Genomic DNA, 13,901 nt, shown 5'->3' with positions numbered 1-13,901 from the left:
TGTATCATGGTGAAGAACTCTTGATCAAGGTTGAAAATAAACTTTCAAGCTAGACTTTTAGATCTTTAAACATTGTGAAATGGCCAACTCTTTTTAGCATTTGTAGTTCCCAACACTATAATTAAAAAAATCAAGGACATCCAAAGATCCTTTTCTTCAGGAAGGATCGAAATTGGAAAGGAAGTGAGAATTCATCACCTGGGACAAAATTTGCAGGACTAGGCTTAAGGGACCCTGAAGTTCTAAGTAAAATTTTAGCCACTAGAACTTGGTGGTGGCTTCATTCTCCTAAGGGGCTCTAGAGTAAACAATGGATAAGGAAGTACACACCTGGAATAGAGGATCACAACCTCTTAAGACTAGAGGGGGGGGGGGGGGGGAGGGGGGGGGGGGGGGGGGGGGGGGTGTTCTTGGAATCATATTCCTAAACCTCAAAATGAAGAGCATCTTTATGAGCTCAAAAATTGGTTAATTCAGTAGGGATAAATCAAGGTTGTAGAGTATTGGAAATTTTATGATGAACAATAGGGGTGGAGACAATGGTTTCCCACATATTAGTGGATGTTTATAAGGAATAGAGACAAATCAGGGATCATGTGGCCAAAACTTCAGGGAAGACATATCAAATTCCAATTAGGTCTGGAAAAATTACGATGGGGCTATAAATCTAGTGGGAACTACAACCTAAAATAAGCTTACAACCTATTCATGAATTACTTTGAGCTTCTAGATGATCAAATTTCGAATAAATTTCGGAATCTAGAGATTTGGTTGAATGTATTTATCTTCTTATGACAAGTTTCCCATGGCGAAATTCTTCCTAGTGATAGAATGCAGAAGTGTGGTTTTCAAGGCCCCTCCTTTTGCCACCTATGCAGAGGTGAAGAGGAGTTTGCAGAATATTTGCTTAACTCTTGTTCCTTTGTGTCGGTGCTTTTGGGTAAGAGGGACTCCACATTTAGGAAGTATAATACAGTAAGAAGTAGTGATCCTTCCACCATTTCAGAATGGAGGGGTTTTGCATTCTCTCATGCCATAGTTAACGGGGCCTAGAAATTGCTCCCAAGATTTCTCCTTTCAGAAAAATTGAAAGAGTGTAATAGGAGAATCTTCAAGAATTCCTAGAAGTTTATGGAGGAAGTTTAGCTTAGAATCCTCAATTGCATTGGGGAATCCATCGTACCCAACAATTGGTCCCCCCAACACTAGAATTGCAATGCGGAGGAAATATAATTCTTCACTCTTTAAATATCTCCCTAACTCAACAATTTCACTTTTTTTTACCCCCTCCTCAGAAATGTAGTATCCATACTAGTTGGTCACCCTCGCATGTGTTGAATTTTGTAGCTATATTTGATATTCGTAATCTATATTTTAGCATTTGTAATGTATAAAGAATTTGTATGACATGTTCTTCATGTCATTTTATTATTTATCCTTTGAAAGAATTATTATAAGACATGCTTTTCATGTCGGATCTAAAAGAGAAAAATTTGAAATTTGAATTTTGAATTTTGGGCTCCAAAATAATCAAGTTGACCCTCCCTCAAGACAAGTCGGCCCAATGAAGGGACACACCCATTCATGAAGGCAAAACACTATGTAAAGGCATTTGACCTCCTCCACGCAAGCCACGAGAGCTACATTCGACCTCACACAAGTAATATATCTTCTAGGAATCCAAGCAAAGGACAGGAAGGATTAAAAGGATGAAGGGCAAAGCTCATCTTAGTCGCTCTCCCTTTCCTAGCTTGCACGTGTGTTTATGGGCAGCATATTCTAGGCAAGCCGAATTTCTGGGCCGAATAGGAGGCTGAATTTCTGGGTTTCTGGGCAATTTCAGGGAGACCGAACTTCAGCCTAGGGCAAATTAGATCAGGACGAGTTGTTGGATTTATTGGAGGCTTGACTTGAGGGTTGTGGACTAGGTTTGACCATTAGCTTGTTAGCATAGTTTACTATCAGCATTAGATGTATCTATTGTTGAACTGAAGAATTATCTAAGGAAAAGGTTGTTGGGATTTTCACCCAAGCGGGTTTTCCCAGGTTAAATCTTTTGTTCTTTTTTTGCATTGTGATCTCCACTGTCTTTATGGTTATATGGTTGAATTTCTGGTGTAATTGCTAAATTATAAACTGGAATTGTTAAAAGAAGATCTATATCATTCGAAGTAATTATCAGTGTTTCATAAATATTGTGCTTGTATATATTGCACTTGAAAAATCAATAACCTGTAAGGGTTAAAAGTTAAATTTCAATGGACCTTCCAAAGGCAATCCTGGGCCAACAAGCTTTGGCCAAAATTTTTGAGATGTCAATGGAAACACTATAAGAGTTCACACAAGGCCTCTCAACACAGATAGCAACAACATGGTTGAGTTATTTGTTCTAGAATATGGTCACTCACTTTAGTTATAACAATTTGAGATTCATCAAAGGGGACTCACAAATGATAATAGTTATGGTAAAAAAATTACAGAATGGTTCACCCTCTTAAAAAATTGCTTAGTGTTGGAGATTGGAAAGATGTGACTCAGTTTCACTATAAAAATTTGATCATCGAAGGGACTCACCACTGATAATAGCTATGGTCAAAAAATTGCATAATGGCTCACCTTCATCAAAAATTCCTAAGAGTTGGAGATTGGAAAGATGCTTGGAGTGAGTTCTCTCTTTTCTATTAAATATCTCTATCACAATCCCTTCACATATTCACAAATCTGTTGACACCTAATCCTCTGCGATTGGGTGAATTTGTGTAAATAGTTAAATTAGGAATGTGAACAGTCATCAGGAGATGAACTGAGCAGTCACATCCTTTGTATATAACAATAGCTACCTAATGAAATAAATCGAATCAGTTTTCTGCCAAACTGGAGTTACTCCTGGCCTGACATGGTATCAGAGCCAGCTCCTTGTTTTAGCTATTATGCTCCTGTAACTCCTTTGTCCTGGCCTCTGCCTCTGCCTCTGCCTTATTCCCCTCAGTCCTGAAATAACCTGCCTCTGCCAACGCTGCACATCTGTCCATACTGTCCAGACAGAAGCGTTGTACATTAAATTTTTTATAGCGTTGTCATTACTTTGATTCCTTAGCAATCGATGTTTCCTTGAATCTGCGTTGAATGTTGAATGGTGTATGTTGAATGAATCTGCGTTGAATGCGGTATTGAATCATATTAACACTTGGTATCAACGTTGTCCCAATTAATGTTGCGTTTCCATTTGAATGTGATAATAGTAACACTGTCCCATCTCTGTTGAATCATAGTAACGTTGTCCCATAGCATGACTGTTCATCTCCCGATGCGAGTAACGATGTCCCATATGTTGAACCATTTTAATGCTGCATTAAAATTTTTTGTGAACACCTTTGTCTTCATGAATAGCTTGAACGCCTCTGTCCAGAGCGATTAATGTCCAGATCGATTGGTATGCGGTGTGATATGAACGCCCCATTGATACAATGTGAGATGATATGAACAGTATAGAACCAGTTGTGAACATTGTGGGTCTGCGGCTATTATTTGTGCGACCAGTTCCGGAGGTATTCTGAAACTGTTCAACGAAGCATTTACAACGTTGAATGCGGTATATGGTATATACCGTTGAATGCGGTATATGGTATATGGTAATAAAATATGGTATATTGAATGCAGTATATTGAATACGGAAGGGTTTTTGCATTCCCATTTGAATACGGTATATTGAATGGTATATATTGATTGGCATATGGTTGGACAGCGCATTTTTTAAGTATGTCTTTAAAACGTCTTTAATGTTGTCCCATATTTTTTAACGCTGCCATATTTTTATTAGTGGCTTCAAAGTCTAGAGAATCAAAGGGATTTATGGTGATTTTTTAGTCTTTTCAGTGAGCTTTGAAATTGTGATGTCGTTGTTGCACCAACTTTGTAGAGCTCGCGGTTGATTCCGTTGCTGCTCCAACTTTGTAGAGCTCGTGGTGAATGATTGATTATTGACTGTGATATGAATTAAACAACCAAAATTATTTCCCACAGAAATTTTTGAGTACAATTTCACTGTATATCAGCAGAAGTATTTTTTTACAGAATGCATTCAATCATCTCTATGGTAGGAATAGTTCTCACTGGCAAGGAGAACTATCCTGAATGGTCCTGGATGATAAAACACACCCTCATCTTCAATGAGTTGTGGAAAGGAGTGTGTGTCGGAGAAGGAGACAATGACCCAGTACAGCCTACATTAGACAAAGAGCTCGTCATTTGGGAAAACAAGAACAACAAAGCCTATGCATTAATCGCAACATCTGTAAATGAAGAGGTGAGTCGCCATATTTCATCATATTCAACTGCCTTTGAAGCTTTACAAAAGCTGAAAGAACTCTATGACTCACATTCTGCACTTGAAGTTGTTCAGCTCATGATTAAACTCTTCACTCTTGAACTGAAAAATAATGATCCTCTTGCTCTTGCATCTGAAGTAAAGTCTATAATGCATGATATCAAATCCACTAAGGTTGAGCTGGATATCCCTCTTATTGCTTTTCTCAAGGCACTCTATCCTACTTACTCCAATTATCTTGAGTCTTTACAAGCAAATGGAAATCTTAAAGATATAACCTTTGACTCTCTTGTGAAAAAGTTTGTTGAAAGAGAGAAAGCCTTTGGAAAGAAGACAGCCCCTGAATCTTCTGAAGAGACTGTGTTCCTTGCTCATAAAGAAAAGCATCATGCTCAAGATTCTACAAGAGGAAGAGGTGGACGAAGAGGAAAAGGAAGATATTTCAGAGGCAGGGGGGGCAGACATTCTCAAGGAGAAAAGGCAGACTTACACTGCATTCGTTGCAAAAGAAATGGATCACATGATGCCTCTACATGCAAGCTACCATGGGACAAAATTGAGCAGAAAAGAAACCAACAGAAAGGTAAAACTGATGATACAGACAAAGGTAAAGCACCTGAATCCGCTCACTATATTGAGGCACAATGTAACATTGGAGTAAATGAAGATTTGTTTAATGCTTCACTTGCTTCTTCGAAAAATGATTGGTTGCTTGATTCAGGAGCAACCTGTCACATGACTCATAGAAAAGATTTTTTTGAAGATTTCACTGACAATGTTGATGGAGCAGTATACTTTGCAGATCAGTCAAAAATCAAGCGATCAGGGCTTGGCACAATCAGGCTTAAACTGCCTGGTCTTCCAGACTTTCTTCTGGATCATGTTCTATATCTCCCACAACTCAAAAGGAACTTGTTGTCCTTGGTCCACATCCGCCAGCAAGGTCACTCCATTCATATGTTTGATGGCAAGCTTGAGGTAAGAAAAGCATCTGACCACTCACTTGTCATGAGGGGAATAGAAGAAGAAAGGTTTCTCAAACTGCAAGGAACCTCTGCTCATGCACAACATTTCTCATATATTTCTCATCATGAAGAAGGTACACTTCCATCAATTTTATTATGGCATGCTAGATTTGGACATTTAAACTATGACAGTCTCCGCTTATTGAAGAAAAATGGTGTTGCTGGTTTGCCTACAATTCCTAGGAAACATAAGCAATGTGATGCTTGCATTCTAGGAAAGCATAGCAAACAGTGTTTTCATGATTCACATTCAAGAGCACATAGGAAGCTTGAACTCATTCATTCAGATTTATGTGGTCCAATGCCTGTTCCTTCTGCAAATGGAAATAAATATATCATGACATTTATTGATGATTACACCAGAATGTGTTGGGTTTATTTATTGAAGAACAAATCTGATGCTTTTCAAACATTCAAGAATTTTCATAAATGGATTGAAAATGATGCACAATCTCATATTGGGTCTATTCGCACTGATAATGGAAAAGAATATACATCAAATGAATTTGAAAACTATCTTCGCCAACATGGGATCAAACATCAAACAATTGTGCCTTATAATCCCCAACAGAATGGTGTAGCTGAAAGAATGAATAGAACAATCTTGAATATGGTACGATCCATGCTTTTCTTCAAAAATGTAAAGGTAATGTTTTGGGCTGATGTTGTTCTATGTGCTGCATATATAAAGAATAGATGTCCATCTAATGCTATAAGAAACAAGACTCCTTATGAATTGTGGTATGGACATGTTCCTTCGGTAAAACATCTCAGGATCTTTGGTTCCACCTGTTATGCTTTGATACCAAAGGTACATAGAAACAAACTTGGTGCTAGAAGTCGTAAGTGTATCTTACTGGGGTATTCAAACACCTCCAAAGCATACCGCCTCTATGATGAAGTAAATAAAAAGTTTGTTGTATCTAGAGATGTAATTTTTCTTGAATCATCCAAATCTGACAATGTTGTTGAGCGGCAACTTGATCGCTTGGATAGATTCGCTAAAACAAAATCATTTCAAGAATTTGATAATCAGATTCCACATCTTGAAGGGGGGGTTCCTATTCTAGATCAACATGTGGAATCTTCTTCTGAAGAACACTCTCCCCGAATGAAACTCCAACAACGGATGATGCTTTAAGTGATGTAATTGATAGAATTGGGAGACTCAATCTTGATTCAGTCCCGACTCAATCTTGATTCAGTCCCAACTCAATCAACAGAGCAGCCTGGACCATCTCAGAAAGGTCCCCAAAGTGGCTGACAAAGACACTTGAAAGTGTTCATCCTGATGAAATTTGAAAAACAGGAACCAGAAATTCAAACCGACAAAATGGAGGTGATGTAGATGACTCTAATTCACCTGTTGATATGGATGTTTCTTATGATTGTGAATTAAACTTGTCTACAGATTTTGAACCAACTTCCTTCAAAGAAGCTGCTTCTCATGATAAATGGAAAGAAGCGATGCAAAAGGAGTATGATGCCCTCATAAAGAACGGCACTTGGAAGCTGGTTGATCCTCCATTTGGAACCAAACCAATTGGCTGCAAGTGGGTCTACAAGAACAAGTACAAAGCTGACGGCTCACTTGACAAGCACAAAGCTAGGGTTGTGGCAAAAGGTTTTGCACAAAAGGAAGGGGTCGATTATGAGGAAACTTTTGCCCCCACAGCAAAATGGGCCACCATCCGGACACTCTTTGCACTAGCAGCTCAGAACGGTTGGAAAGTCCATCAAATGGATGTAAAAACTGCCTTCTTGAATGGAGATCTAAAAGAGAATGTTTTTATGTCCCAGCCTGAAGGATTTGCTGTGAAAGGACATGAACATAAAGTATGCAAACTTGTGAAGTCCTTGTATGGCCTCAAACAAGCACCGCGAGCCTGGTATGAAAAACTAACTGAGCATCTTCTGAAACTCAACTTCAATCATTTTGATCTTGATGATGCAACTTTATTTGTCAAGAAAGTTGGCAAAACAGTTGTATATCTTGTGGTATATGTAGATGATCTTTTAATGACAGGGAACAATGAAAGCTACATTGCATCCATAAAGAAGGAATTGGGGAAAAGTTTTGAAATGACTGATTTGGGCTATGTTCATTACTATCTTGGCATTGAAGTAACCCAACATCCAAAATCCATATTTCTTTCTCAAAAGAAATACATTGGAGATTTGTTAAACAAATTTGGCATGACAGAGTGCAATCCTCTTTCTACTCCAATGGAACAAAACTTAAAGCTCACATCTATTGAAGGAAAGGAATTTGAGGATGCAACAAAGTATAGACAGCTTGTAGGAAGTCTCATCTACCTCACTACTACTAGACCAGACATTTCATTTGCTGTTGGAATCCTCTCCAGGTTTATGCAAAAGCCTTGTAAGGGACATTGGTCTGCTACAAAAAGGGTTCTAAGGTACTTGAAGGGAACTCAAGACCTTGGAATCAAGTATACACAGGTGGACGACTTCAGCTTGATTGGATACTCTGATTCAGACTTCGATGGAGACAAAGAAACTGGGGTATCTACTTCAGGATATGCTATGAGTCTTGGATCAGGAGCTGTCTCCTGGAGATCACGCAAACAATCAGTTCCAGCAGATTCCACAACAGAAGCAGAATACGTGGCAGCAGCTGAAGCAACAAAAGAAATTGTGTGGCTCAGGAAAATTCTTGAATATTTGCAGGTAAAACAAGTACAATCAACTCCACTCATGATTGACAATACCTCTGCAATAAAGTTGGCCAAGAACCCAAAGTTCCATGATCGTACAAAGCACATCAATACTAAATATCATCTGATCCGACATCATGTTGAGGCCAAAACAATCCATCTCCGTCATTGTTCCACAAATGAGCAAATTGCAAACATCTTCACCAAAGCGCTTGGAAGAGAAAAGCTTGAAAGATTCAGAACGATGCTTGGACTCACCAACATCCCTTTAGATTAAGGGGGGGAATGTTGACACCTAATCCTCTGCGATTGGGTGAATTCGTGTAAATAGTTAAATTAGGAATGTGAACAGTGATCAGGAGATGAACTGAGCAGTCACATCCTTTGTATATAACAATAGCTACCTAATGAAATAAATCGAATCAGTTTTCTGCCAAAGTGGAGTTACTCCTGGCCTGACAAATTCTAGGAATAAGGTGATGGATAAATTGGCCAATGTTGGGGGTTCTTTGGAAAATGAAGCATTGGATCTCCCATGGACTAAATTTAATAAGAAGCCACTTAGGTCACAATGCATGGAGTTGGTGCACATCGATATATCACCCACGATGGGTGCCCATTAATGCCTCATTATTGTATATAGTGTGTCATTTATACAGAGCACAAGAGAGGACTAGCAATCCTTCCACCTACCATACAAGGTATCACGCTTAACACTCAAACTATGAATTAGTTTATGGTTCTAACATATGTTTATTACCTTTGTATTTTTTAAACATTCAGTGTCTTGTGACATATGGAAAGACATTCATTCCAATGGATAATTGTTGAATGGAATTTCCAATCCTCGTATGGAGTTGGCATGCAAATGTTACCATTTATCAGTGGATTCTAGGAATCCTTACAAGCACCACAAGGCATTATTATATCTAGTTGCTAAATTTCCTCTAGTTTTTGCAAAAAGTAAAATTTATAAATGGAAAGGCTTCCATCAGACCATCCTCTGCTTCAGGCTTTGTTGTCAATTAGGGCAATTATTTTATAGTTTTTTCTTTGTATGTCCATGTATGTCAATCTATTGGCAATTTCTTCCCCCAATGAGTTTTGATTTTGTTTGGGGAAGTATTGGGTTATCAATGGGTTGATGGGCTCTAGTTTTCTCTCATTCTAGTGGTTTGGTTAGTTTTTATACTCATCACAATCTAGGGCAAGTGTTCTATTCCACTAGTCAAATCTACCTGAAGTTCTTTTCTTATTGCACAGTGTTATGTTTCATCGTCATTTTGAGTCTTGGTTAGGGTTCATATTTTGAATTCTTGGTTATCTATTATCTTACCGGGTATTTCCTTTCACTTTCAAGGTGTGTTTCTTGGTCGAGGGAGATATTTGGGACCCTTCTACTCCCCGTGGTCGGAGGTCTAAGTCTATCACTTGTATTCCTTGCATTGATCATGCTTTTGTCGCTTGGGTGCAGAAAGCCCTACAGGGATGTTCTTTTGCCTTCATGTTAGTCGATGTTCTAGTCTCTTTAGGCATTGATGGTGCCTCCTAGCTCGGTTGAAAAGGAGAGGCCCTCATTGGAAGATCCACCTTCTCGTTCCATTCAAAGGTTTTTAGCTCAACTATGCAATCACTTCCTTGCTCCTTATAATCCTTGGTGGATGTGCTCTTATAATCGAGAGAATCCCTAGATTACCATCTACCTCTCGCACTCAACAGGGTATAGAGCACTCAGCTACGATTTATTACAAGAACAATGTATTATATGAATAACCCACCTCATATCCACAAGGAAATTGAAGAAGTAAAAGAGGGAGCTCATTTAGAACATCGTTTTATACCTAATGTAGATGTGGTAGAACAAGTAGGCTATTGAGTTCTGGATATTGGTTATATGAGGACCAAGAAGACTTGTTATTTCCAAGCAGTTGATGTGTACTAGCAGATTAAGACAATAACGGATAAGGTTCTAATTGAGAGCTTTGAGTAGTAGCAAGAACATTGGAAGAATTGTAGAGGCAATTTGAGAAATTAGAGCACAAAGTCACAATGTAAGCAAAGAAGCTGCTCGATATCGAATTTTTAGATCCTAAGGAGGATGTTCGTCCGCCATAAACCATCCAAGTGAACCCTACCACTACATAGATGTTGGGCAATCAATTTTTATTGTTTTCTTTTAATCATGTATACAATCTTGTTATTCAACTAGATATACTAGGCTCTCAACCCTGACGCAATAAGCATAGTCTCTATGATTGTAATTTTTGGTATCTAAGAGATTTGCAACTCAATTTCAAGTTTTTGAATGGCCCAAAGACAATGATGTGCTACTAGTCTAGTTTTCCTTGTGGCAGGCCAGTAGGGACAGAAAGACATACCTATTTAGTATCTCTATGATCTTTTATTAATACAAGTTGCCCAACTTACACAGATAAAAAAAGCATTAAAAAATGAAAATTACACCAAATTCCAATGAAAAACACCAATAAGTCACTCATTAAACCATGCCCTTATCTAATATCAAATAAGTCAAATGTTCTTTGCGGAAATTCCAAATAGGACATAAGTGCATTAAATTTTCAAAGGGGTTCTTGGTGTGTTGATGCTTGACTCAGTTTATTTAAAGACACTCAAATATCTTTCTTCCTCATTCATTCTTTTACAGGTGATTATTATCTCATCATGGAGTCTCTTGTCCCTCTGGTACTTTTCCTCCACAATATTATCTCCAATATTGCAAATTTCTGTTGCAACAATATTGAGCAACCAGGAGAGTAATGCAGAGGTAAATGGTAAATTCTCAAAATTCCACAACATAATTTGAAAAGAAGAAAATCCTCAAAAAGCAAGGTGAAACAAATGCCCAAACCTCAAGGCCATTGACCTATATGTCGGTACCCAATGGAGCAGCAACCTAACCTTTCCATTCCACTTGATATTAAGTTTTACTTGTCTTTATTTTCCAGCATTCTCAGTGTTGCATTGTCATCCCTATGGGGATCTTATAATCATTAGCCTTTTCAGACACTTTGATAATCGCCTTTATTTAGAATCACTTTTTCATAGTCGATCATCAAACCAATGACCTTTATGGCAAGTTATTAGTTGTTCGGTCCCATCTCTTTCACACAACATCTCCCAATATTATTGCAACTCTCTTTGAAAATATGAACTTGATTCCCTCAGAACACCTAAACCTTTATTCATTTAAAACATCAAATAAAAAGTAAATTTACATATAAGTTTGTATTAAAATTTATTTGAATAAACTAAACTAAAACAAAACAAAAACCCTCTTCTCCATCATCATTTCCATCCTCATTTCCAAGGATATTGGTGACTTTCTTAGAAAGAGTCCCCCTACCACCCTTAAACAATGCCTCAATGCAGGACTTTTTATAAAGCCATGAGATTGGTAATGATAGAACATTAGGTTTCACCCAAAGTTATTATATGAGATAATCATGTGTCTCACACCAGTGTAAGTAGGAAACTTTGTTTTCGTGTTTCTTGTTCTCTCTAATTACAACAATTGTAATATAGTGAGACAACTTGGAGTGGTTGTTTTTATCTAGCTAAGTACTGACAGCTAAATTATCTCAAATTACATCAATTGTAATATAGTGAGACAACTTAGAGTGGTTGTTTTTATCTAGCTAAATTCTGACAGCTAAATTATCTTTGTTAGTTGACATGTAATATGTATATATTTTTTAGCTTCATACCAGCTTCTATTTACAAAATTAAAAAAGCTCACCAGATAATATTCAGGTTGTTTGAATCTAGTTAAAATTTAACAGCTGAAATGTCTTAGTTAAGTGACATAAATGCTAAAAATTAAAAATCAATACAAAAAATTTTAGATAATAAACAATAGAGAACCTTTCGATTCTATCAAGTATCACAAGTCTCTGCATTAGAGAGCAAACTATTCACAATATTTTCTCATTTTCTCACCTCATCTTCACTGGAAAGAATGAAAAGAGAATGAACAAACTCCCACCCTCATCCTCACTAAAGAGAATGAACAAATATGTACCCTCAAACTCGCACCTTCTAAGAGTGGGCAAGAAGGGAGAGTAAATATTATTTATAACATTTGCTCACTCTTCGCTCATTTTATTAAAATGCGCACAACTCTACCCTCTAATGCTCCCTCTCTCCTCTCAACCCTGTCCTTTAGATGATATGCTCCCTCTCTCCTCTCAACCCTGTCCTTTAGATGATGATTAAAGGAAGAGGGGATGATAATTAAAAGAAGAAGTGAGGATATGCTCCCTCTCTGCTCTCAACCTTATCCTTTATCCTTTAGATATTTAGATGGTGATTAAAGGAAGGGTGAGGATATGATTTGAAATAGATTAATAGGTTTTTAGACGGTGATTAAAGGAAGACGTGAGGATATGATTTGAAATAGATTAATAAGTTTATAGATCTTTAGATGATGATTAGAGAAAAAGAGGTGAGGATATGACTTGAAATAGATTAATAGGTTTATGGGCTAGTAAACGCATGATTTGAGAAAGATTCATAAATTTGCAATGTTATAGAAGAGCTCAATAATGAGGATACCTCTCTCCTCTCAACCCTATCCTTCAGATATTTAGATGGTGATTAAAGGAAGAGGTGAGGATATGATTTGAAATAGATGAATAGGTTTTTAGACTGTGATTAAAGGAAGACGTGAGGATATGATTTGAAATAGATTAATAGGTATGATTTGAAATAGATTAATAGGTTTATAGATCTTTAGATGATGATTAGAGGAAGAGGTGAGGATATGACTTGAAATAGATTAATAGGAAGAGGTGAGGATATGACTTGAAATAGATTAATAGGTTTATGGACTAGTTAAGCATGATTTGAGAATGTTATAGAAGAGCTCAATAATGAGGATATGATTTTTGATGTTAGAGAAGAGTTCAATGATGAGGATATGATGGATATGATTTTAAATGTTATAGAAGAGCTCAATGATGAGGATATGATTTTAGATGGACAATTTAGATGGATTCATAGGTTCTTAGTCTGCAATCGATTCAGAGGTCAAAGGGTAAAAATAAAGGTAAATAGGTTCATAGGCAATTGCGAGATTCGTTTGTCTGGAGATACGTTTGTCTGGAATATTGTGGGGAACTCGATGAAATCAAACAAATTTGGTCGTTTACTCCAACAATAATCCGTCATCATTTGGCCTATGAGCATGAGTATTGGATGTTCATGATGAGTGATTCGACGTATAAACGAAATGTTTCATTGAGGAGAATTTGCACAAAAGCACATATCGAGCCATTTTAGATAATTAAAATATAAATGCCCCTGTATAGATGATGGATGACGTCACTTATTTTATAGTCGTATATAAAGCAACCGTCTTAATATGTCTACCAAGGAGTTCCCCCACACAGATCAACTCAGATAATGTTCATAATAAGGTTTAATGTAGATTATAGAGCTTTGCTTTCTTGGCTTGATCGATGTTTGGAATGATGGTGTGTATTCATACATTTTCATCACACATCACTGACAGTAAAAGGGATTCGCAAATCTATTCAAACACGCACACACCAATAACTCTCGCACATATCCCTGGGAATTCAAATCTTATCAACTCTTAATCTTGGCTTGATGTAAAACAAAATACACTGATGTTTTCAACGTTTGAATACCTTATAACTACATTTCAGTCAGACTGATTTTTAAAAAGTAGGCACACAAGATATTATATTTTAAATTAAACGAGGTTAAACTGCAGAGACAACCATAGCACGTTCAAAGAAAAATCATCCCAAGAAAACAACATACTCAGAATATTAGTTGTATTGCAAAATCTTCAAATCTTTTTCTTCTACAGAACCTAAAAATCTATCA

The sequence above is a fragment of the Pinus tabuliformis genome, chromosome 4_2 (assembly GCF_031772625.1).
Source record: "Pinus tabuliformis cultivar Carrire ecotype Pingquan chromosome 4_2, CPIR1, whole genome shotgun sequence".
Taxonomy (NCBI): Eukaryota; Viridiplantae; Streptophyta; class Pinopsida; order Pinales; family Pinaceae; genus Pinus; species Pinus tabuliformis.
The sequence above is the reverse complement of the archived record's forward strand: the minus strand, read 5'-3'. Positions refer to the sequence as shown.